The 21,941-nt window shown below is 50.7% G+C and overlaps 1 protein-coding gene and 1 long non-coding RNA gene across 2 annotated transcripts in view; one reads left to right on the top strand and one right to left on the bottom strand.

Annotated features, from left to right (window-relative positions):
• The window catches only part of Tmem51 (transmembrane protein 51), a 49,865-nt gene that overhangs the window by 20,036 nt on the left and 7,888 nt on the right, over positions 1–21,941 (top strand). The gene's annotated exons all lie outside the window — the stretch shown is intronic.
• LOC114609632 lies at positions 14,855–15,811 on the bottom strand. Its single transcript, XR_003709561.1, has 3 exons — positions 15,694–15,811; positions 15,282–15,410; positions 14,855–14,958 (listed from the first exon to the last, which is right to left on the bottom strand). It is a non-coding gene; the product is annotated as an uncharacterized LOC114609632 (long non-coding RNA).

Below are 21,941 nucleotides of genomic sequence, written 5' to 3'. Positions count from 1 at the left end.
TTGGTTGGTTGGTTGGTTGGTTGGTTGGTTGGTTGGTTGGTTGGTTGGTTGGTTGGTTGGATGGTTTTTTGGTTGGTTGGATGGTTGGTTGGTTGGATTGTTGGTTGGTTGGTTGGTTGGACGGTTGGTTGATTAGTTGGGTGGTTGGTTAGTTGGTTGGTTGGTTGGTTAGTTGGTTGGATGGATGGTTGGTTGGTTGGATGGTTGGTTACACACAGCAAAGGGTACCCTAAGGCACACTAGAGCTGGTACCTTATGTGCCTGGGCTTCACACCCTAGCTGGACATGATCTTGAGCCGAGGAGTCCTTGCTGGTCCCACTTGGATGGGCCTTGTTCACACTCAGATAGAAATATTGACCCCACAGTCCCTCCCTTCACAGTGGCCTCAGCCTTGAGTCTCAGGTTTTTGCTTTGCTGGCATTGCCAATGATTGATGAAACAAGGCCACTTTTAGTGGGTGAAGGCTCTTGCCTCACGTGATCCCCCCAGGTCCTGGGTTCCTCATCTGGAACCCAGGGGCTCAGGTAGAAGGAACCAGCATCCTGACCATTCCACTCAGCCCTGCCTTCGTCTTTGGTATCCTCTGCTCAGCACTGTGCAGTGACACAAGGGAGTCCAGAGTCCCTAGGACACCCAAGACCTAGGGACAACTGAGCCTCTGTACTCTGTCCTTTATGGGACAAAACCATTTTGTCTGATCATGAAATAAATGGTTGTGAGGAGCTCACTCCGATGTGATGTACTTGCTTTCGACTTTTTGAGGTTGGTGGTGGTGGTAGTTGTGGTGGTGGTGGTGGTGGTGTGTGTGTATGTGTGTGTGTGTGTGTCATGTAGCCCAGTTTGTCTCCAAATTGAATAGTAGTCAAAGCTGCCCTTGAACTACTGATCCTCCTTCTTCCACCTCTGAAGTGCTAACATGTGTTAACCAGATCTGGCATCAATTTTAACAACAGAAACTCCAAAGATGGCTGCCCCCATTCAGTTACTGCACCACAGACGGCCACTATGGCCAGGTTTGTTAGGGTGTTTAGCTCCACCATGGGGTAGAAATTCCACCATGTCCTGCAACTCTGAGGAGGGACTGTGTGCAAAGCTGCATGGCTGAGGGGTCAGGAGCAGGCTAGCAGCTCGTGTACACATGGTTAGGGCTCTGAGTTACATGCAGGAACATTTATGACCTCTGCCAGCCCAGTGGCAGCAATTGTTTGGAACTTGGATGGAGCAGGTTTTTCAGGATGAGTGTCTTTGCTGGCATCACCAGTGGTTGATGAAACAAGATCACTTTTAGTGGGTTAAGAAGGCTCTTGCCTCAGTCTGGTGACCTGATGTAACCCCGCCAGTAGCCACATGCTGGAGGAGAGAGCCCACTCCTGTCCTCTGACCTCCACATGCATGTCTTGGTGAATGCACACACACTAAATATTTACAATTTAAGCATTAAAAATAAAGCTTTGTACAAAAAAAAGTGTAACCCCTGAACACTGAACAGCCACCGCCACACTAGTGTCTGGTGCAAAGGTGACCTTGGGCCAGAGGGGAGGAGGCAGAGGAGTCATCTCATGCCTAAATGGAAGGCTGCTGTTGCTCAACCGTCACCTGTGACATGACACCTGGACATCTCAGGGCAACATCCCTGCAGAGCTGTGTCTGCTGTCTCCCTCCTCCACACAGTCATGGCATCCAGGGGCCCCGACACTGCTGTGGGTACTGTTTATTTTCATAGGAACCCTTATGACAGTCAATATTGTGCATTTCTCAGGATGTAGAATCACTAGGAGATGTTTGAGGGACTTTCTAAACTGGGTTAATTGAGGTCAGAAGAACTACCCTAAATGGGGGTCCACTCCCTGGGCTGACTAAAAAGGAGACAGTGAGCTGAGGAACAGCATTCATCCCTCTCTGCTTCCTGACTGTGGACGCCTGCCTCTTAGTGTGCTTTCTGTCATTCCTTCCCCATCACCATAGACTGTTGAACTATGCTGTGAAATAAGCCATTTCGCGCTTTAAGATGCTTTTGTGAAGTATTTATGCCAGCAGCTGGAAAAGTAACGGATGCAGATCTCCTCTGGTCTGGAAGCTCAGCTGCCCTGGCTCTTGGGCAGAGGCATCACGTAGTGGAGGAACCCTAAATACACAGGCCTTCAGAGCTGCTTAGGAGAGGTGGGTAAGAGCTGAGATTTTGGAGAAGATGCAAAAAAGAAGTGGAGGCCGAAGAAAATGGGGGCGCAGGACTTCCTTTAATGTGCAGAAGCTGAGCTCTTTGCCTGGCCTGGAGCACCTCCCTCACAAGGGTGTTGGGACTCAGCTGAGGTAATCAGCAGACCCTGTGATGTCCTGTGACCTGAGGCCCCCCAGGATCTGGCTGAAGCTCTGCTAGGTAGGCAGCTGTAGGGAAGGACACTACAGAGCAAAGACAAATGTCAAGAGCAAAAATATACCGGTCCCTTTTGTTTGACCCTGGATTTCTCTGGCTTGGTCTTAACTTCCTTCTGGTCCTTCCTGCACCATCTGTGTCTGCAGTCCACACTCAGCCAACTCACGAGTCTCCTCATGAACCCACACTGGTGGGGGCCATGTTCCAAGGCTTGGTGAGCATCGGGAGGCTGGCGTGCAGCCCAATTTCCCTGCCTCTCATAAAGACATCCTCGGATAATAGCAGAGGCTCGAATTACTGCTCCCTCTGCTCCCTCACCCCCATCTGCTGCCCTAGCTACTAAAGCTTCCTCCTAGGCCCATCCTGTTCACCGCAGTGGTATGAGCTAGCATCGGTGATGCACCCATCCTTTGGACACACAAACTGAGGGTCAGCAAGGTGATACGATGTGTTAACTTCTCACATTGCTGTGACAAAATGCTTGACAAGGACCACTTAAGGAAGGAAGGTTTACTCAGGCTCACGATTGGAGGGGACACCGTCGATTGTTGCTGCCAGGTGGCTGGTCCCGTTGCCTCTGCAGTTAGGAGGCAGAGAGAGAGGTATACACTGGTGCTCAGGTCACTTTGATTCTTTTATTCAGTCCTGGACCCTGGCTCAGGGATGCTGCTGCTAACATTCAGGGCGGGTCTTCCCTCCTCAGTTGAATCGCTCTGGAATCTCCCCGACAGACACTCGCAAAGGTGTGTCTCCCAGAAGATTCCAAATGTGACTTCAAGTTGACAGTGGAGAGCAGCCAGAGGGCACACCTGGATGGATCCCCGTCAACGTGGATTCTGAGCTCTGCTGTCTCTGTGCTAGCATTGGTCTTCTGGTGGCCACTGCTGTGTATAGAGGAGGATGGAGAGCTACCCATTTTAACAGTGCATTGGATGTCTAGACTGTCAGGGAGAGAGACCTAAACCCTGGGGAGCCCTGGCATCTAGAATGTTCCCGTCCCCATCATCTTGATGGCTTTTAGCCCTAGTGTGAACAGCTCACCGTTAGTCAGAACAAACCACTCAGCTTTCACAGCTGAAGGAATCCGAAAGTAGCGTGACAGGACCCAGGACCAGTCAGCAACAAAACCCATACTGCTGTGGCCCAGGCCCTCCGAGGTATCTCCTCTGAACTGAGAATGTACAGACAGCAGACTGGAGGGTCCCAGTCCATAGAGACGGCTGCAGCTCCTGGAGAGACCTTTAAAGACCTGCTTTTCTTTATGACCCAGTAAGCCTGTCCTGGGTGTCTGTCACAAAAAAGACAAATACCTGCTGTGCGGGCCTGCCAGTGCCATGCTCACTGTAAAGCAGCTGCCTAGGGAGAAACAGCCAGTGCCAACAGCTGTCAGCAGGTGCACAGTCTGTGGGGCAGTCACAGGATGGGCCACAGCTCATCAGGACCAAGTGGTACTTACTGTAGTGCATGACACCCCATGGGCAGGAGAAGAGGGTCCCCCCTATAGGAACATGAGCTGTCTCATCCTGTGTATGTGACTTCTAGTGTGACTGGAAGGGACAGAAAGGGGGCTCTTGAGGGTCAGAGAATTGTCTACCTCTCTCATGCAGAGAGAGAGAGAGAGAGAGAGAGAGAGAGAGAGAGAGAGAGAGAGAGAATGTTCTTAAAACTCATCAAAGGGCTGTGCTTATGGCTCAGCTGTCAGAAGGCTTGCCTGGCAGGCACAGAGCCCTGGCTTCCATCCCCTGCACACACAGAACAGGTGTGTGGATACATGCCTGAAATCCCAGCACTCAGGAAGTGGAGGCAGGAGGATCAGTCAAGGGCCTGGGCTACATGAGAGCCCATTTTTTAAAAGGAGAAAAAGAAAAGAGAACCTTAACACTCATCTAAACTGTCCACATCTGTCACCCCAGAACTTGTCCCAGGAGACAATGGAGACAGCTCAGTAGTTAAGACTGTTTACTGTTCTTGGGGGGTGTGGTTCCCCTCAACTACCCATAACTTAAGCTCCAAAGGGATCTTTGTAGAGTGCAGTGTGTGTGTGTGTGTGTGTGTGTGTGTGGTGTGTGTATGTGTGCGTGCGTGTGTGTGTGTGTCTGTGTATGTATGTATGTGTGTATATGTGTGTGTGTATATGTGTGTGTCTGTGTGTGTATGTGTGTGTGTCTGTGTGTCTGTATGTGTGTTTCTGTGTGTGTGGTGTGTGTGTATGTGTGTCTGTATGTGTGTTTCTGTGTGTGTGGTGTGTGTGTATGTGTGTGTGTGTATGTGTGGTGTGTGTGTATGTGTGGTGTGTGTGTGTGTGTGTGTGTGTGTGTGTATAGGGGCTGGGAATGTGGCTCTGTGGTAGAGGCATTGCCTACCCCAACTCCATCCCTACCACTGCAAAAGCAAATAACCAAACACCACCCAAAGACCCCAACCAAGCTTGTAACTTCAGCCCCCTGCAGGGAGCATTGCAGTTTGTACAAATTGCATCTTAAGCAAATGGAATAAGCTGAGCCCTCCCCTCAGTCCTGGATCTCACAGTCAACAGGTCTGGGACAGGTTCTCCAGCCTCCGACACACCCCACAGACAGCCCTATGCCCAGCCTGAGCGGGCATCACCAGGCTCCAGGCCAAGTCACACAGCTGAGGGTCTGAGGATATCAGACACTCGCTGAGTCTATTTTTAAGCCTAAGTCTAATTAGGTCAACGTCAACCCCAGGGCTGTCTCCTGGTCTTCAGAGAGCCCTGCTCTAAGCCTCAGACAAAGCACCCTCAGTTACTGGACGGCTCTGGCCGTGTGCCCTGCATCACAGGGCCTGCGTGCCAGGCAGGCAGAGGGTGGGACCGACACACGGCCAGGATATCCTCCAGGCACAAGATATCAGGCAGGACTAGACAGGCCCTCTCTGGGTCCTGTCTGCCTGGCTGTAGGTCAAATGATAAAGACAGCAGTGGCAGGGGCTGGGCGTGCAGGAGCCAGGGTTACACATTCGGTGCTGGTTATTGGGTGGGAAAGCTTCAACTCCAGAGAGCGGCCTAAGGGGGCTCTTAGGAGCTCTCAGCCCCGCACCCCCATCACGTATCTCCATAGACAGCTGTGCACCTTTGCATAGCAGCCTAACCTCTCTGAGCATGGGCTCCTCATCTGCATAAAGAAGGTCACAATACCCACTGCCCCACTGCTTGCACACACGTGCAAACATGCACACACACATACACACACACACACAGAACCTTTAGCTTAGGAAGCATTTAGTAAAGGCAAGGTGTTGTTATTACGCTTATTCTATCCACCAAAATGCTTTGAATACTTGTCACGTTGACAATGATGATAAACTACCATAAGGACAAAGAGCCTTTCCATTATTAAATTTATTAAATACACACCTTTTCCTCGCCTCTCTTCCTTCTTGCTTGCTTCTCCCTCCCCCTCCTTCCTTCCTTCCCTCCTTCTGTCATTACCTCCTCCCTCCCTAACATCGTCTTTCCTTCTTCCTTCCTCTCCCCACCCTTTTTAGCGAGTCCCTCAAACTGCTCTGGTTCCTCTGGGTGGAGAACAAAAATATGAGATGACCCATCACCACGCTGCCTACAGGAAACCCCTCTACGTTTGGTTTCATTAATTAAAAACGTTAAACCACCTAGCTGGAGGCAGATGGGAACACCTTGCAGAGCGTCCCTTCTGGAGTCAGTTCCATGCTTAGTCTTGGCTGAGATGACCTCCCTGGACCTCAGTTCCCTCCTCTGTAAAATGGGCACAGTTTTGTCACCCACCTCGAGATTAAGCTACAGAGGCCCTCTGGTCATCAGACTTTTGCACTGAATAAGCCAAGCTCTGGGTGACTTGCTGATCAGCTATGTGGCTGGAGAGCGACGGTGTAATGGTTCCCCCAAAAGGCCCAGAACTACCCAGTGTCTGTGAACATCAGCAGCCCCCATGGTAGATTTGTTCTGTGTTTGGCAGTGAACTCTTTTCTGTCAGTAGTCCTGGGGAGAGTACAGGTAACAGATCCTGTTTAGATATACTCAGAAAACAAAGATGTCATTTCCCTAAACACACATGAAAAGCTAGTTGGTCTCTCAGAAAAATTCTTCTTTTGTGGCCAGAGAGATGGTTCAGTGGGTAAGGAGGCTTGCAACCAAGCCTGAGGACGTGAGTTCAATCCCCAGTGTCCACATAAGGAAAGGAGAGAACCAACTCCTTAAAGCTGTGCTCTGACCTCCCCATGTGCACTGTGGCACACCCATGAGTGTACATGCACACACACACACATATATGCACACACACATGCACATACACGCACACACATGCACACACTCGCACACACACTAAATAAAAGCAAGTCTCTCTTTGTGGACGTTCTTGCCTGAGTTCCTTCTGTCGAGCTCCCTCAGCTGTGTGAGACACTGTGTGAATTTGCCAGGCAATGCAGTGTGGAGCAGGACAGTCATAGAAAGAGCACACCCTGCCTCCCCCTCCTCTGCTTCTCACAGGCTCTGAGCCCTGACCACACCTCCATTACATCATCTGCAAAATAGACATCCTTAAACCCAGTTCCTGTCTGAGCTCAGGGCTGTGAAGACAATGAGCGTCTCTGCAGAGATCACTGGCCACCACCCAGCACAGTAGCAACAGGCACGCCTGGCTTTCATGGTGATACTATCTGCCTAGTGCTTTCTGAGTGTCTGCTGCAGTCTGCACTCATCTCGCACCTCCCTAGAGCTGACCCTGGAGGACAGGAAGGGCTAAAGTGACCAGGGCTCAGTGGATGAATGTGCTTCCCGCCAAGCCTGACATCCTGAGTTCAAACCCAGAGACCTACCTGGTGGAAGGAAAAAACTGACTCCTGTAAGTTGTCCTTGGGCCTACTCACGCACACATGCACACACACGTGCACACATGCACACAGAGCACATACACATACAGACACACACGACACACGAATACACACATACACACGGCACACACACAGCACACACACCTCTGCACACACTCATCACCTACTCACGAATCAGTGCAAGTCATTCAGAAATCTTAAAGACACAGCATGAGCTGGGGGTGAGGTTCAGTGTAAGAGAGTGTTGGTCAGGGGTGCACAGGACCCTGAGTTTCGTCTCCAGCATTGAAGAATCATGTAATAATAATAACAATAACAACGGCAACTGCAGATATTTGGCTTGTAAACCCCCAGTGTAAAGAGGTGGCATTTCAAGACTTATTCTTATTTTTATGTTTCTGTCCCTCTGGGGTGTGTGTGTGTGTGTGTGTGTGTGTACGCACACTCACCTATGATCAGATGCCTGCAGAGACTAGAAGAAGGCACTGGACCCCCTGAGGCTGGAGTTACGCTTGGTTGTGAGCTGCCCAGTGTGGGTGGGAGATGAACCTGGGACCTCTGAAAGAGCAGTGAGTGTGCTTAATTGCTGAGTCATCTCTCCAGACATTTCTCCAGGAGTGACATTTGAGTGACAGGTCAGCGGGAGCCAGCATAGTGTGCTACAAGGGTAGAGTGGTTCCTCACGCTCCCAAGGTGCCTACTTCTGGAAAGGCAGGCTGCTTCCCGTAGGCCCAGGCTGACCTACGTTACCCACCCAGCAGCCGCTCTCCATACCATACCCCCATGCCCTATCCAAATTACCTTATTATTTTTATTTTATGTATATGAGTACATTGTCTTCACACACACCAGAAGAGGTCATCAAATCCCATTACAAATGGTCGTGAGCCACCATGTGGTTGCTGGGAATTGAACTCAGGACCTCTGGAAGAGCAGTCAGTGATCTTAACCGCTGAGCCATCTCTCCAGCCCCCATCAAATTATCTTATTTACTTATCTATGCACCCACTCATTCATTTCTAGAGAGAGTCTTGTGTAGCTTAGGTTGGCCCCAAACTGGCTGTGTAGCTAAGGCTGACCTTGAACTCCTGGTCTTTCCACTCTGCTTCGATTACAGGCAGGCAGAGCCACGCTGAGTGCATGAGGTTCTAGGGATTGAACTCAGGGCTTCATATGCTAGGGGAACATGCTGCCAACTAAGCTATATCCACAGCCTGAGCGCATCCCTCCCCTTTCTCCCGTGTGCGTCTCCACCACCAGCTGTGCTGACAGTCTTGGCAATGACGTTTGATGGACAGGCCTACTTCTGCTGTCTCCAACTGACAAGCTCCAGGTCTCACATCTGGGTGACCTACAGTCATGCCTATGGGGTGACTGGGACTGGACAGGGACCAGGATGTATGCCTGCTTCCAGCCCTGAGTGGTGTCCTTCCTTAGTCACCACCACAGTGACCTTAATGAACAGTCACTTGTGCAAGCAGAAAGGACATTGTGGGGACAATGGTTTTGGGTACCAGAGAGTCCAGCTCCGAGCAGCTGACCTGTGTTGATTTGGCTTTGCTCTCTTGTCCTTATTTGGGTCGCCTAGTAGAAGCAGCTGCAGGTCTCAGGATTCCTGGGTCCAGGTCCTCTCTGGCTCACTCTTACCCTGCCTCCGCTGTCCCTGTGTTCACAGGGAATCCCTAAAGGAGTGGCAGTCTCTCTTCTTGGGATGACATGCTAGCCCTCAGCAGCTCCAGATCCAGTTCTGTCTTCCCTGTGAACACAGAGTTTCCAGAAGAGAGAATCAGGTGAATCTTTTGGGTTCTGACAGGGCAGAGACCACACCCTCAGGGAGTGGGAGACCAGAGGAACTGATTGGCCAGGCTCACCACATCTGGTCTTAGAACCTGAAGTAGACATGGATACTAGATGTTCACAGGATCATCAGAGTACTCAGGGGATAGTCCTGGCCAACCTGCTCCCCCAGTCTGGTGTGGCAGTACCCCAGCCTTGAGGAACCTGCCCCCCCACCCCCACATCATTTATGTGACAAGCTTGGACAGCTCCACACTCTGTAGAGATAAGGGCAAGAGCCCTGATCCTGTGGTTAATCTCAACCCCTGGCCCTGTGCTGATGTAGCCCAGTAGGGGCAGAGTCCTGGGGCATGAGACAGGTTTCAGGCAGCCTCGTGAGTGGGCATGAGTCTCAAGTTGACGGATCATGAGCCTGGTGGTTAAGAGGCCCCGGTCAGCCTTCAGTTTGGACCCTTGGCTCAGGGTAGCTGATCTAAGGCTCTGATGCTCAATCTCATTATTGTGTGTTTTGTATTAAGCCTTTATCCATTTCTGCCTCTGCGATTGGCAAACGCCTGCTTCTGACATTGACCAATGAGGTTCATCTTTTGTGGGAGCTGTGGATAGAAGGTTTTGGGGAAAAGAAAACAAACTTGCAGGGCATGGGAGTGGGTCACGTGAGGGGCGGGGCAGCGGGTGGAGAGCGGATTCTGGACTCTGACTCTCTGGTTTGCAGCCAAAGCTCTGTTACTCATTAACAAGCTTCTTTGAGCAGAGTGAGATAGCTCTTGGGGCCTCAGAGTCCACCTTTCCCCATCCCCGTGGTGTGGAGGTAATGTCCACAGTGCCGTCATTTAATCCTGAGGATGGAGGTGATCACACGGGGCTGGTGACAGCATTAGGGCATGCTATCATTTGGAAGACTTTGAAGATGCTCCCTGTAGGAACAAAAGCCCTCTCCCCAGTAAAATATATGACCCTTTATTTGTAACCCAAAGCAACACACCAGGAGCCCCGAGAGATCAGCCTCATGATACTTAGCTAGAAAACAGCCAGTCATGGAGTACCTGTGGCCATTTGGGCTGGCTGAGTAACACCTCTACCTCTCCCTGGATGGTCATACCATCTTCCCAGAATCATGTCTCTGTTAACCTTCAGGCTGATGACAGGGTGATTCATCTCCAAAGTTCACTCTTGAGACCTGTGCAGTTGAGCTATTAAAAAGAAAAAAAGTCCTAAAAGCATCATCACATTATGTTTAAAGTAAGTTTACAATTTTGGGTTGCCCCAAATTCACCAGGGGAGAGTGAAATTTTCAGGCATGACTATACATGCCTGCATGGTGATGGGGCCTTTGCGCCTGTGACTGCGTCATAGATCTTGACGAGAAAAGGTACCCTTGGCTCATCTAGTTGGCTTCGACAGTCCCTGAGTCTGAAGAGGTAGGCAAACAGGGAGGGCCAGGGTGCTAGGAGCATGTCTGGAAGATAGAAGAAAGAGCCAAAACCAGGTGATGCTGGTGACATCGCGAAGCTGTGAAAGGCTACACAGTGGATTTCCATGAGATGTTAGCCCTTCCTCGAGTGTAGGATTCTGGAACTTCAGAAACATAGATTGGCTTTTCTTTAAGCTGCTACGCTGCTGGATATCTATCCTGCCAGCCATAGAGCACATAAGATCTTCTCAATGGCAGAGAGTTGGGAGAATTCTATAACTGTCCTGTTTGCACTGTGAGCACAGACAGGACTGTCCCTGGTGCAGAACATCCCACCTGGCCCCTGGAGACCCTGCCAGGTGTCACCACAGTACCCTTCCTCTCTTGGCCCCCAGCTGGAGACTACTCCTGTGTTGAGCCTCATCTCTGTCCTCAAGGCCTTCTCGGAGTTGTGGCTTGTAGGAGAGACCCGGGACACTCCTAATGCACTTCTCCTAAGAGATGCTGCCTGTTAATTCTGGAGGAAACCTTGGTGCCTTGAAACATAGTAGCCAAATCAAGAGGAATAGGACTCTTCACAGTTGATTTCAGCAGGGACTGAAAAGCAGGGATACAGTTCTTAGAGCACCATGCATGCTTCTGCCTACCCTGAGCACAAGGACCTTGTGTTGGCTCAAGCTGGCTATGATAGGAAGGTTTACACCGTAGTCATTGGCCAAGTCATTGGTCATAGTCATGGTGAGATTTGGAAAGGAGGTCAAAGGACACACTTTCTATATATCACTGACCATAGTATGCAGAGGGGACTGGTACCAGATCCAAAACCAAGGATGTTCTCGCCACACACCCCCCCCACGTCTTGTTTGCACTGAGCCTGAAAGGCCTTCCTGTGTACATTATGTCCCCTCGGGATGACTTGTAATGACTGACCCACTGTAAAGACTGTGTAGATAGTGGCTGAACCTTGTTCGGGGAACATGAACAAGGAAAAGCCCTGCACAGACGCAGTAGCACCCTACCTCCAACTCTGTAGTCCTGGGGGTTGAACTTGGAGTCCTGTGCATACTAGACAAGCACTCTACCACTGAGCTACATTCTCAGCCCTCTTCTTACTTTTATTTTGAGTCAGAACTCACTAAGTTCCCCAGGCTGGCTTTGAACTCACTCTGTAGATGAGAGCTGTCTTTGAACTTGCCTGCCTCAGCTTCACCCAATACCTCTGATTATATGCCTGCATCACCAGGCCCTGCTCAGACACTCCTCTCTCCAGCCCCTGCAACGCCATTCATTTACAGTTGATTCAATCCCCAGATTTGGAAGGGAGGCTCTAGAGGGCAGCCTCCTTGCTCCTAGAAGCTGTGTGTGTGTGTGTGTGTGTGTGTGTGTGTGTGTGCGCGCGCGCGCCCCTGACTGTCTGTATCTGTCTGACTCTATGTGTGTGTCTGTGGGTGTCTATGTCTGTATGTCTGTGTCTGTATGTGTGTGTCTATGGCTCTATGTGTGCATGTATGTCTGTGTCTGGATGTATGTGTCTATGTCTCTGTGTGTGTATGCTTGTGGCTGTCTGTGTGTTTCTATGTCTGTGTGTGTGTGTGTGTGTGTGTGTGTGTGTGTGTATGTGTCTGTGTCTGGATGTGTGTGCAGTACTCTCAGAGGTCAGAAGGGAGAGCATCATCTCCTGGAGGTGTTTGTGAGCTTCCTAATGTGGGTGCTGGAAACCCAACCGAGGTCTTCTGGTAGAGTGGTACGTGTCTTAACTGCTGAACCATCTCTCCAGCCCTGGGAAGCATGATTATTAACAATTTAAAGATGAGGAAGCGGAAGGTTTAGGAGGCACAGAGCACACCTGGTGGTAAGCCAAAAACCAAGTGTTGCTCTGTGTTGGTGGCAGTAACTGCCTTGGTCCTCTCTACCGGACGTTCACTTCCCTGAGGCCACCCACTGTGGGGCTAAAACTACATGCCTTTTCCTCTGGCTTCTGTCCCCAGCCACCCCCAGTCTCAGTTCCCACATGATCAATCCCTTTGACTCACCTCACTCCAGTCTGCTGGCCTCCCCAGCCCTCGCACAGCCCACAGACAGTCATTGGCCAGTCCACGGGGCCCCTCAGCACGTCTGCGGGCGAGCACATGCCTCAGGCTGATTAGCTCACATTTAATGATTTATCGTAATCTGAGGGGTTTGAGTCCCACCTGCTTCATCGAAGCAGAAGCACTGAGTGGCAGACTGTCCCTTTGGTCATATCACCGCCCACGCAGCCTCTTTTGTCTCATCCCCTCAGCCATACCTTAACTGACCAGAAGCAAGCTGTGTGACCTGCCTACACTCAAAAGCAAAAACAAGAACACCAGGGGCTGGGGAGATGGCTTAGTGGTTAAGAGCATTTGCTACTCTTACAGAAGACCTGGGTTTCATTCTAAACACCACATGGTGGTTTACAGATGCCTGTAACTCCAGTTCTAAAAGACCCAACACCCTTCCTTTGACCTCCTCAGGTGCCAGACACACAGGTGGTGCCCAGACATGTCTGCAGGTAAAACACCCGTACAACATGAGATAACATAAAATCAAAATTGAAAACCCAACGTAAACACTAGGTGACAGGGATACCAGGCCATCGCTAGAGTCTGCTTGGAGAAAGACCATAAAAGGGAGATGATCCCACATCCTCTTTTGAAGATGAAGTAAGCTCACGTGGTTAAATCTCTTAATGTCTTTGATATAAAAAAATCCTCATAAATGATAACAGTACTATATTATCACATATATGATATATATTATTATGTATCATATAGATGAGGTGGAAGCCTCATTATATATATAATATATATTGAGCAACTCCTAAGGGGAAAAAAAGAATTCAGCAAGATTTTTTTCTTAAAACACTCTCCTTTTCATGTAAACAGAGCCCACAGGTCAGGTGTCTGGGGTTGAAATGGCAGCTCTGTGGTCATCAGGAGCCTGGGCTCTTCTTATCTTTTTGCTCTGTCATTCATCACCCCTGCCATGCCTGAGCCCCAGCCGTCACATCCATAGGACAACCAGGAGAAAAGAGGAGAGATATCCTTTTCATTGAAGAACGCTTCCTGAGTGGGCGCCCCCAGCCCTCTGCTGCTCGGACCTCATTGGCCAGAACTCAGTCATATGAAGCTGCTTGCCCAGGAGGCTGAGTAATGCTGTCTGGGTTCTGGGAAGCCCTGGGGAGCTGAGTGTCAGTTTCTTTACCGTGGAGGAAGGAGATAGTAGACGTCAGGAATGGCCTCGCTCACTCTCCACATGAGAATCCCAGCTAGCAAGCAACACCACCTTCCAGCTCCCTCCAGCTCAGGTAGGAAAGGGGATAAAATTAGCCAGCTCCCCTGCTTCAAGGGGAGCTGGGCAGCACAGGCCTCTCCAAAGGTCCTGCTGGGTCCTTCTGGCTGAGGAGGGGCAGGCAGCCAGCAAGGTTTCTGTACCCCTCTCGTGTTGTTTTCCAGCTCAGGAGTTCTACTGGGCACCTGAGGAGCCTCAGTGTGCTATGAGATATGCTGCAGAGAATACAAAACTAAGTGGCCACAGGAGCCTGGAGTGTGGGTCCTCCACAGGCTAAGAGAGGCTACTGGCTTTGTCTCCCCTGAAGGTCTGCGTCTTGGTATTTACTGTACAAAACAGTTGCTCATTTGGAGACAGAGCTGGGATTTCATTCTCTGTAAAAGTAGGCGGATGTAGGAGATATCTTCCAGGGACAGGAGGTGAAGTGGGAAAGGCTTTGGTCTTGGAACTTGTCAGCCAATGGGAGAGGGGGGCTGAGTCAAGGGATGCAGACACCTGCAGGGTTGGGTTCTAGCCGACTGGATGTGTGGTTGAATTCTTCCGGGACCTCAGAATGGAACTGTGTTTGGGGACAGGACCTTTAAAATGGTGACTAAGTTGACCTAGAACCATATGGCTGTCCCTCTTCCTTCAATGCAACTGGTGAGAAGAGAAGCCAAGCCAGGCATGGTGGCCCAAGTCCGTCATCCCAGTACCTGGGAGGTAGAGGCAGGAGGAGCAGGAATTCAAAGTCATCTTCAGCTATATGATGAGTTTGAGGCTAGCCTGCTCTCTTTGAGACCCTGTCACAAACAAAACAAACCAGGAGCAGAGGACACAGACACACACAGAAGGGTGACCAACGAAAGTGGCCTGAGAGAAACCAACCCAGTCAGCATCCTGGCTTTGGGGAAGTCCCCGTGTGTGTATGTGACCACGATGACCAAGCAGACTAGTCCGGGCCAGGACTCTCCCAGCTCCTTCTGCCTCTCACCTCAGCCTGCTACCAGGTTTATAATTAAACAACCCAACACTGGTTACTTAAACCACAGCCAGAAAGGACCAGAGCTGTAGCGGCCACAGTGACTCACACCTGGACACAATTCAAGGACAAAGGAATTTTACCTCCTGACCTGGTAGGGGCTTCTGGGAAGGAGCTGTGATGGGTGTCAGGGGGCCTTAAATAGATGGGGTGTAGGCTTCACATCTTCTGTGCCATTCAATGTGGGGCCTTGAGCAGGTGTCTGAGCGTCTCTGCAATTCAAAATTTTCTTTGAAATTATTCTTGAAAATTCATCATGGAGGTTTGGAAAATTTGAACACAATCGTGACTCATAACTCGAAGTTTGGTGATACTGGAGAAATGACAAGTTGTTGATAAAGGTACATGCATAATAAGTAAAAACTTAAGAAGGCATAAATAACAAAATAGTGATATTCAAACAATAATGAATAGGTTGTAAATAATAAAGAACACTTATGAAACACCCACGCAGTGTCTGATCCTGCATAAGCCTGTCAGACACCTGGGTGGGCCGGGTTAGATTCTGAGGTGGTTAGAGGAGAAACCGGCTCACCAACTGGCTACGTGAGTGTCAGGGCAGGAAGAGATTGCACTGGGGGAGGTCGCTGCGGTCCACTGCTCCAGGGAGAGAGGCAGGCAAGGCTCCGGAGGCAGAGAGTTGCGGTCTCTTACTGGTTCCATCCTGCACAAGAATGTTTTTTGAAGATTTTCAAACTGCCTCCACCAAGGAACTTAAATAAACAAACAAACAAACAAATAATAAACAAAGTCCAGATACTGAAAGACACATGTCCCCCAAGTGTGTCCTCATGGATAGAAATAACCAAAAGAACCACAGAGGGCTGTCTCTCATGGAAAGCCTCAGCCAGCCCTTCTCCCATGTGCCTTGGTTAGGGTCATACTCCTGTATGCTGGGGTCTTTGTCTTGTTGGGTCTCAGGTAGCCCAGGCTAGCCTTGAACTTACTACTTAGTTGAGAAATGACCTTGAATTCTGATCCATCTGCTTCCATCTCCCTAGTACCTAGTTACAGACACAAATCACCATCCTGGTTTATATAAAACGGAGATTTGAACCCAGGGCTTCATGCATGCTAGGCAAGCCCTGTACCAACTGAGCAACAGCCCCAGGTTTGCACCTGGGACTCTGAAAGTACAGTTCTGAGAAAACAGGGTGGCTGTGGATGAGGTATCAGAGAGCTTTTCTCCCTCAAGCCTTTGCCTCATGTGGGAGTCAGAACGCATGTTTGCCTGGGTCATGCCAGAGCCCTGCCGGTTAAAGTGCAAACCGAGAGTGAGGGCAACTTGCTGGGCCTGATGCACGGGCTCCAGGAGGAGGGACTGCAAGATGTGTGTATCTCGAGGAAGGCATTGTGTGGTGCCTGGTGACACCAACTACTGTGGAATGGGAGGCCTTGTGGTGACAGGTGTAGGAACGCTGCCCATATCCACATCCTGTGGCTGCCGGAAGAAATTCCCCAAAGGTGCTGGCTGACCACACATTCTCAGAGTTCCCAGAGGTCAGATGTCTAAGTCGGTGTCTGTCAGATGTTAACTAGTAGGGCGGCGGGCTCTTTTCTCAGGCTCGGGGTAAAACCAGTTTCTTCCATTTTTCTTGCTTCTAGAAGCATCCCGCACCCCTTAGTGTGCCTGTCCCATGTGCCACCACCCTCTTAGCTACCACTTCCTCCTTTGACCTCTTCACCCCTGTCATGTCGAAACGTGTCATTCAGCGAAACATGTCATTCAGTTGGACTCACCTGGTCTGCCCAGAGCAATCTGCCCGGCTCAGATCCTTGGCTCAGTCACAGTTGAAAAGTGACTTGGCCACATAAGGTTCCAGCCTGAGGTTGCAGGGACGGCTGGAGACGTGGCTCCGTTGGTAGAATGCTTGACTAGCATGCGTGAAGCTCTAGGTTCTATCCCCAGCACCACATAAACTGGACATGGTGCTAGGTGCCTGAAGCCCTAGCACTTTGTAGGTAGAGGGAGGAAGACTGCGAGTTGAAAGTCATCCTTGGTTGCATAGCGAGTTGGGGGCCAGCTTGGTCTGCGTAAGAAAGACAAAAAATAAATAAATACAAAGAAGGAGGAGGAGGAAGAGGAAGATGAAGAAGTGGAGGAGGAAGAAGAGGTGTTCTGTTTCTTCCCATGAGCAGAAGCCTGGGCTTTTGCGCCCCAGGAGTGAGGAAAGCCCACGAGAGGAGGCCAGTGGGCAAGGTTGCAGCTCTTCAGTGGGAAGGCCCCAGACAAGCTTCTCAGCCTCTGTGTGCCACGTGCCCCTCCTCCATAAGAGCAGCGTGGGGATGGCGCCTCCTTTAGGCTCACCATGGAGTAGCGGGCTCAGCTGTACAGAGCATGAGGTGTTCAGCACAGCCAGGGCAGGAGCTCGGAGCCAGCCTGGCCATGGCATCCACCCGCTTTTTGCCAGGGCGGCAGGACAGCTGTGATCAGTCTTGGAGAGGCCAGTGAGAGTGGACAATGCAGAGATCTGGCGGCTGCTCTGTCTCCCTAGAGAGGGACAGGCCACCAGTGTAATGATGTCCAGGGAGCACAGAATGCTCCCAGCACTTATGGGCTGGGTCTCTGGTGCCAGTCTGGTCCATAGGGCTATACATCAGCCACTTGCTAAGAGAAAAGCTTGAGACAAACTCCCATGGGAGACATGGGTTTCTGAACCTGCCTCCTGTGGCCTGCATCCTGGGGACTCCAGGGCAGACTTGATGTCGTTAACTTATCAGACACTTAAGTGAATTAGTGAGGGACCTGGTGAGGTCGGCTTATTAAGTTCGACAGCGCCTTGTTCCAGGAGCCTGGGAGGGGAGCTGCCTCTCTTCCCAGCAAGGCTGGTGCATTCTGGGAGATACCTTCTTTTCTGTTCTGTGGAATCACACAGGTTGTTTCTCCCCTGGACTGCCCCATCTCCTAACTCAGACTCCATCACAGGAACTTCAACATCTCAAGACACTAGAAGTGTTACCTGGGGTGAAAATCACAAGTTGTTGAAGGAAGTATACTTCACCCCTAGCCCTGTACTGGTTGTGTGACTTTGGGGAAGTTGCTCTGCCTCTCTGAACCTGAATGTCTTTCTTTATAAACCAAACTAGAAGCTATCAAATGGTTGCTATCGTGTTTTTTTTGGAAGGTTCTTGTGTTAGAAGTTTCCCAATGTGGCAGGCCTTGAGGCCACTGGGTCCCTAGAGATGCCTAGGGTCTATAAGCAAGTCACTGGGAAAGAACTCATAGTTCAGTTAGTTGGGGGGCGGGGGGAACAGGGAGAGGTCAGGGTTTTATACTATAGCCCAGGCTGCTCTAGAACTTACAGTGATCCTTGGTTCAGCTTCCCAGGTGCCAGGCAAGCATCTTGCTATCACTCACAATGAGCTTTCCCTTATGAGGGATTCTCTCTCTGCTCTTTCAGATGGGCTGTGAACAAATGTCACACGCCTGTCTGTCTCCTAAACCGCATCACACAGTAATGGGCCCAGGAATTATTTAAAGCAAACTCTTCAAAATCAAAAAGCCATTCCTTCTCCTGTCAGTCTCTGTGCTTTTGCGGTGACAGACTGCAGAACCTGTCTGCCTAGCCCATGGAGTGGCTTCGGGGACTCAGCCTTATGAGAGCCATTGGCTCGGGACACAGAGAGTGGCTTCAGGGTCAGCCAGATTTGATTAGGAATCTTGAGCCAACTGTTTACTAGTTGTGTGACCCAGGACAGAGACTCTGGGGTGGTGGGACTCATCACTCCTCTAGGTGACTGGAATTACTGGGTGAGTGCCCATGGGGGTCTGACTCGCACGGAGCTGGCAATGCCATGGGTCTCCTCCTCACAAACTACTCCCCGGCTTTGTAGTGCCCGCTTAGCCGCCCTTGGCACCGCAGCCTTCCTACCCCCTCTCCCCTGTTTTCCCAGGTGCCTAATCACAGAGATTTCCTGGGCTGTTGAAATAGGCACCCAATGCCTTTGGCCCTTAGTCCTCAGGGATGGTGGTCCAAAATTCCCCGATGGGTGGGACCCCAAGAGCAGCGGCAACTCGGAGGTTTCCTCTCCCTCCCACCCCCACACACACCAGGTGACACTGGGCCTTGGTGACAAAAGCAACTATGGGCTAAACTTGGCAGGTCTGGCTGGAACTCCTCCGTGGTATCAATGCAGCACAGCCCGTGTTCCCAGAGCAAAATCTCTTTCCCAATCATGCAGCTGGGCAGGCAGTGGGTAAGTGGGTAATGGTGGGGCAGTGGCCAGCAGCCTCTGAGGCATGGCAAGCCCTCACGTTGGTCTGACAAGCTCCCCTTCTCAGTAAAGCTGAAGGTGGCACCGGGGAGCCTCGTGAGGATTGAGCCTGCCTCCCAGTTCCTAAACTGCAGAGCAGCCCAGACGGGCTCAGGAGAGCTCGGGCTCTCTGTCCTGCAGCAGTCTGTTTGCAGGGTTTGTTGTTTTGAATTCACAGTGCTGGGAAATGGGTTATAGCAGTGGCTCTCAACTCATGCGTCTCGACCCCCTTGGGTGTTGCATATTAGATATCCTGCATATCAGATATTCACATTTATGATTCAAGACAGTAGCAAGATTGCATTTGTGAAGTAGCAACAAAATAATTTTATGGTCGGGGGTCACCACAACACGAGGAACTACATTTAAGGGTAGCATGCCGCATTAGGGAGATCGAGAACCGCTGAGATTCAGGAAGGCAGGGGCCTGACCACTGAGCCAGTCCCCAGTCCTTACTGTCTGGCTTCATTTCACTGTTGGCATGAAGCTGCAGTCCATGGAAACTGGGTCCGGCTGAGATTGAGCAGCCGTGACTCACTCTGGCCTCAAGCAGGCAGCGGGAGCACTCTGATATCAGAGCAGAGATTTCCTCCCCTCCCCAGCTGGGGGAGGCTGATCTCTCCTGGGGAGGCTGAGAGAGCTGGGCGACTGCAACCTCAGACCTTCCAGGGAGTGTGATAGGACCACCTTCCCAGGCTCCAGTGACAATCACCTTCATTCTCATCAGCATCTGAGAACAAGATGCAGGTACTCCGTGACTCCTGAGTTAGACCTTAGGAATCCTTTCCTGTCAGTGTCCACCTGGGCCCGGAGTTTCCCTCCCTGATGGAGATATGAGCTCAACATTTCAACCTGCTAGGTATTCGTTTGCCCACTCTGCAGATATTTAGTAAGGGCCTCTTGTGTCCCTGCCGCGGTGTGCGGTGTGCTGGGAGCCAGGCAGACAAAAGCTGCCTTTCAGGAAGTTGACACTCGGATCCAGGGGCCAAGGAGAGCCAAAATGAGATCATCACAGACAGATGGTGGCATCTGTCCGTGGGGAGGAATGTCACCTGGAAACCGAGTAGAGGTTGTGATTGGGGCTGTCACGTCAGAGTGGCCTGTTATCTACCTCTTGGGCATGACTCTATGTCTCATGGTGTTGCTGGGATGGCTCATTGATCCATCAAACACCTAGAGGTGTTTCCATTTTCTTCTTTGGAGTTGTGGTTAACATGGAGAAGTCCATCGGAGGGTAAGGGACCAGTGTCACCTGAGGTCTGTCTTCCTTCATTCTGCAGTCCAGGGTAGTTTCTCTGTCTCTCTCTGTCTGTCTCTCTCTGTCTCTCTGTCTGTCTGTCTGTCTGTCTGTCTGTCTGTCTGTCTGTCTGTCTCTCTCTCCTTCTGTGTGTCTGTGTGTGTCTGTGTGTCTATGTGTCTATGTGGTATGTGCACATGTGTGCCATTCAGCATGCCTATGTAAATATATATATATATGGTATGACAGCAAAGGAGGAAGTCACATGTCCTGGTCACTCTCCACCTTACGCCCTTGAGATGGGGTCTCTCCTGTGAGACCTGGAGCTAGGCTTGCAGTGAACAAGCCCCAGCAATACTACCGTCTCCTTCTATAGTCTTGAGTTACGGGAGCACACGGCTGTGCCTGGCTTTTTACCTGAGTCCTGGGGATTTGAACTCAGGCCCTCATGCGTGTACAGCAAGCACTGTATTGAATGAGCTATCTCCATGGCTCCCTTGACTTTTTGCGCCACCCCTTTTTATAGAGGCCCACCCCAAGCTCCCAGCCTCCCGGAAGGTGTCTCACTATGAGTACCTCACAGAATCAAAATGCCCATGGCTGCCTTAGAATCTTGTCTCTTGCTTTCACAGGTGGATTCGTAACTGAAAGTTTGAGCATGGCAGCTTTGCAGGAATCTGCCCAGAGCCTTCCCAGTAGCCCCGGGAAGGTGACCCCACTTCCCTGTGCTAATGGTGCAATTTAAAACCCAAGATGCTGCTTTGTCATTCCTGGGTCACCAGGCTGTCTCAAACAGTGATGGGCAGGTCCAGCTCTGGGTTCTAGAAAGGAGCTTGTCAGCGCCAGATACCCTTATCTGCCCCCACTCCAGGTTGCTACTTGTTAAGGACATGCTGAAGGCTGTGTGGCCCAAATTGTCTAAGCATAAAATTAGCTTCTGTGTATATTCGGCAAGGGAAAGCAAATCAGGCTAAATATACCACAGAGCCACGAGCGGTCAACAAGCCAGATAGGAGACAAACAGCAGGCCAGTGGGAACCTGATTTTCCCAGACCCAGGGGCTCATGGGTTGGAGACCATGGGTTCTGAAGAATGCTGCTACTGGAGTCACAGTCCTCCTGGGGTGTGCTTAGACGGCTCAGTGCTCATCCAAAATGCATACAAGGGCCTGGGTTCCAGCCCCAGCACCACACAAACCAACTGTGGTGCTCCATGCTTGCGATCCCAGCACTCAGGAGGGAGATACAGGAGGGTCAGAGGTTCAAGGTCATCCTGGGCTATATAATAAGTACAAAGCCAGTGTGGGCTACATGACACTTTGTCTAAAAAAAAAAAAAAAACAAGGCAAGCAGCCTGTATGTCTGACAAGGTGGTCCCCCTGAGCCTGCTGTAGCTGCCTGTGTTCTGTATACCACAAACACACAGCTTCTACACGCATGCGCTCATACAGTACATAGCATGTGTTCATATGCCATCTGCACATGTAAACATGGCACATGTGTTCACACACACCCCTGATCATGCATTCACACACATGCATGTGTATCTGTATGTACCTAGCCATGCATACACACACACACACACACACACACCTATGCCCTTGCACACAACTGTGAATTCTGCATGTGGCCCTTTCACACCAATGAAACTTCTCTTCTCTGAAGCTTCCAGAAGTCTGAGCTAAGACAGACAGACAGACAGACA

The sequence above is a fragment of the Grammomys surdaster genome, unplaced genomic scaffold (genome assembly GCF_004785775.1).
Source record: "Grammomys surdaster isolate TR1022 unplaced genomic scaffold, NIH_TR_1.0 125977, whole genome shotgun sequence".
In the NCBI taxonomy this organism is placed as follows: domain Eukaryota; kingdom Metazoa; phylum Chordata; class Mammalia; order Rodentia; family Muridae; genus Grammomys; species Grammomys surdaster.
The sequence above is the reverse complement of the archived record's forward strand: the minus strand, read 5'-3'. Positions and strand labels throughout refer to the sequence as shown.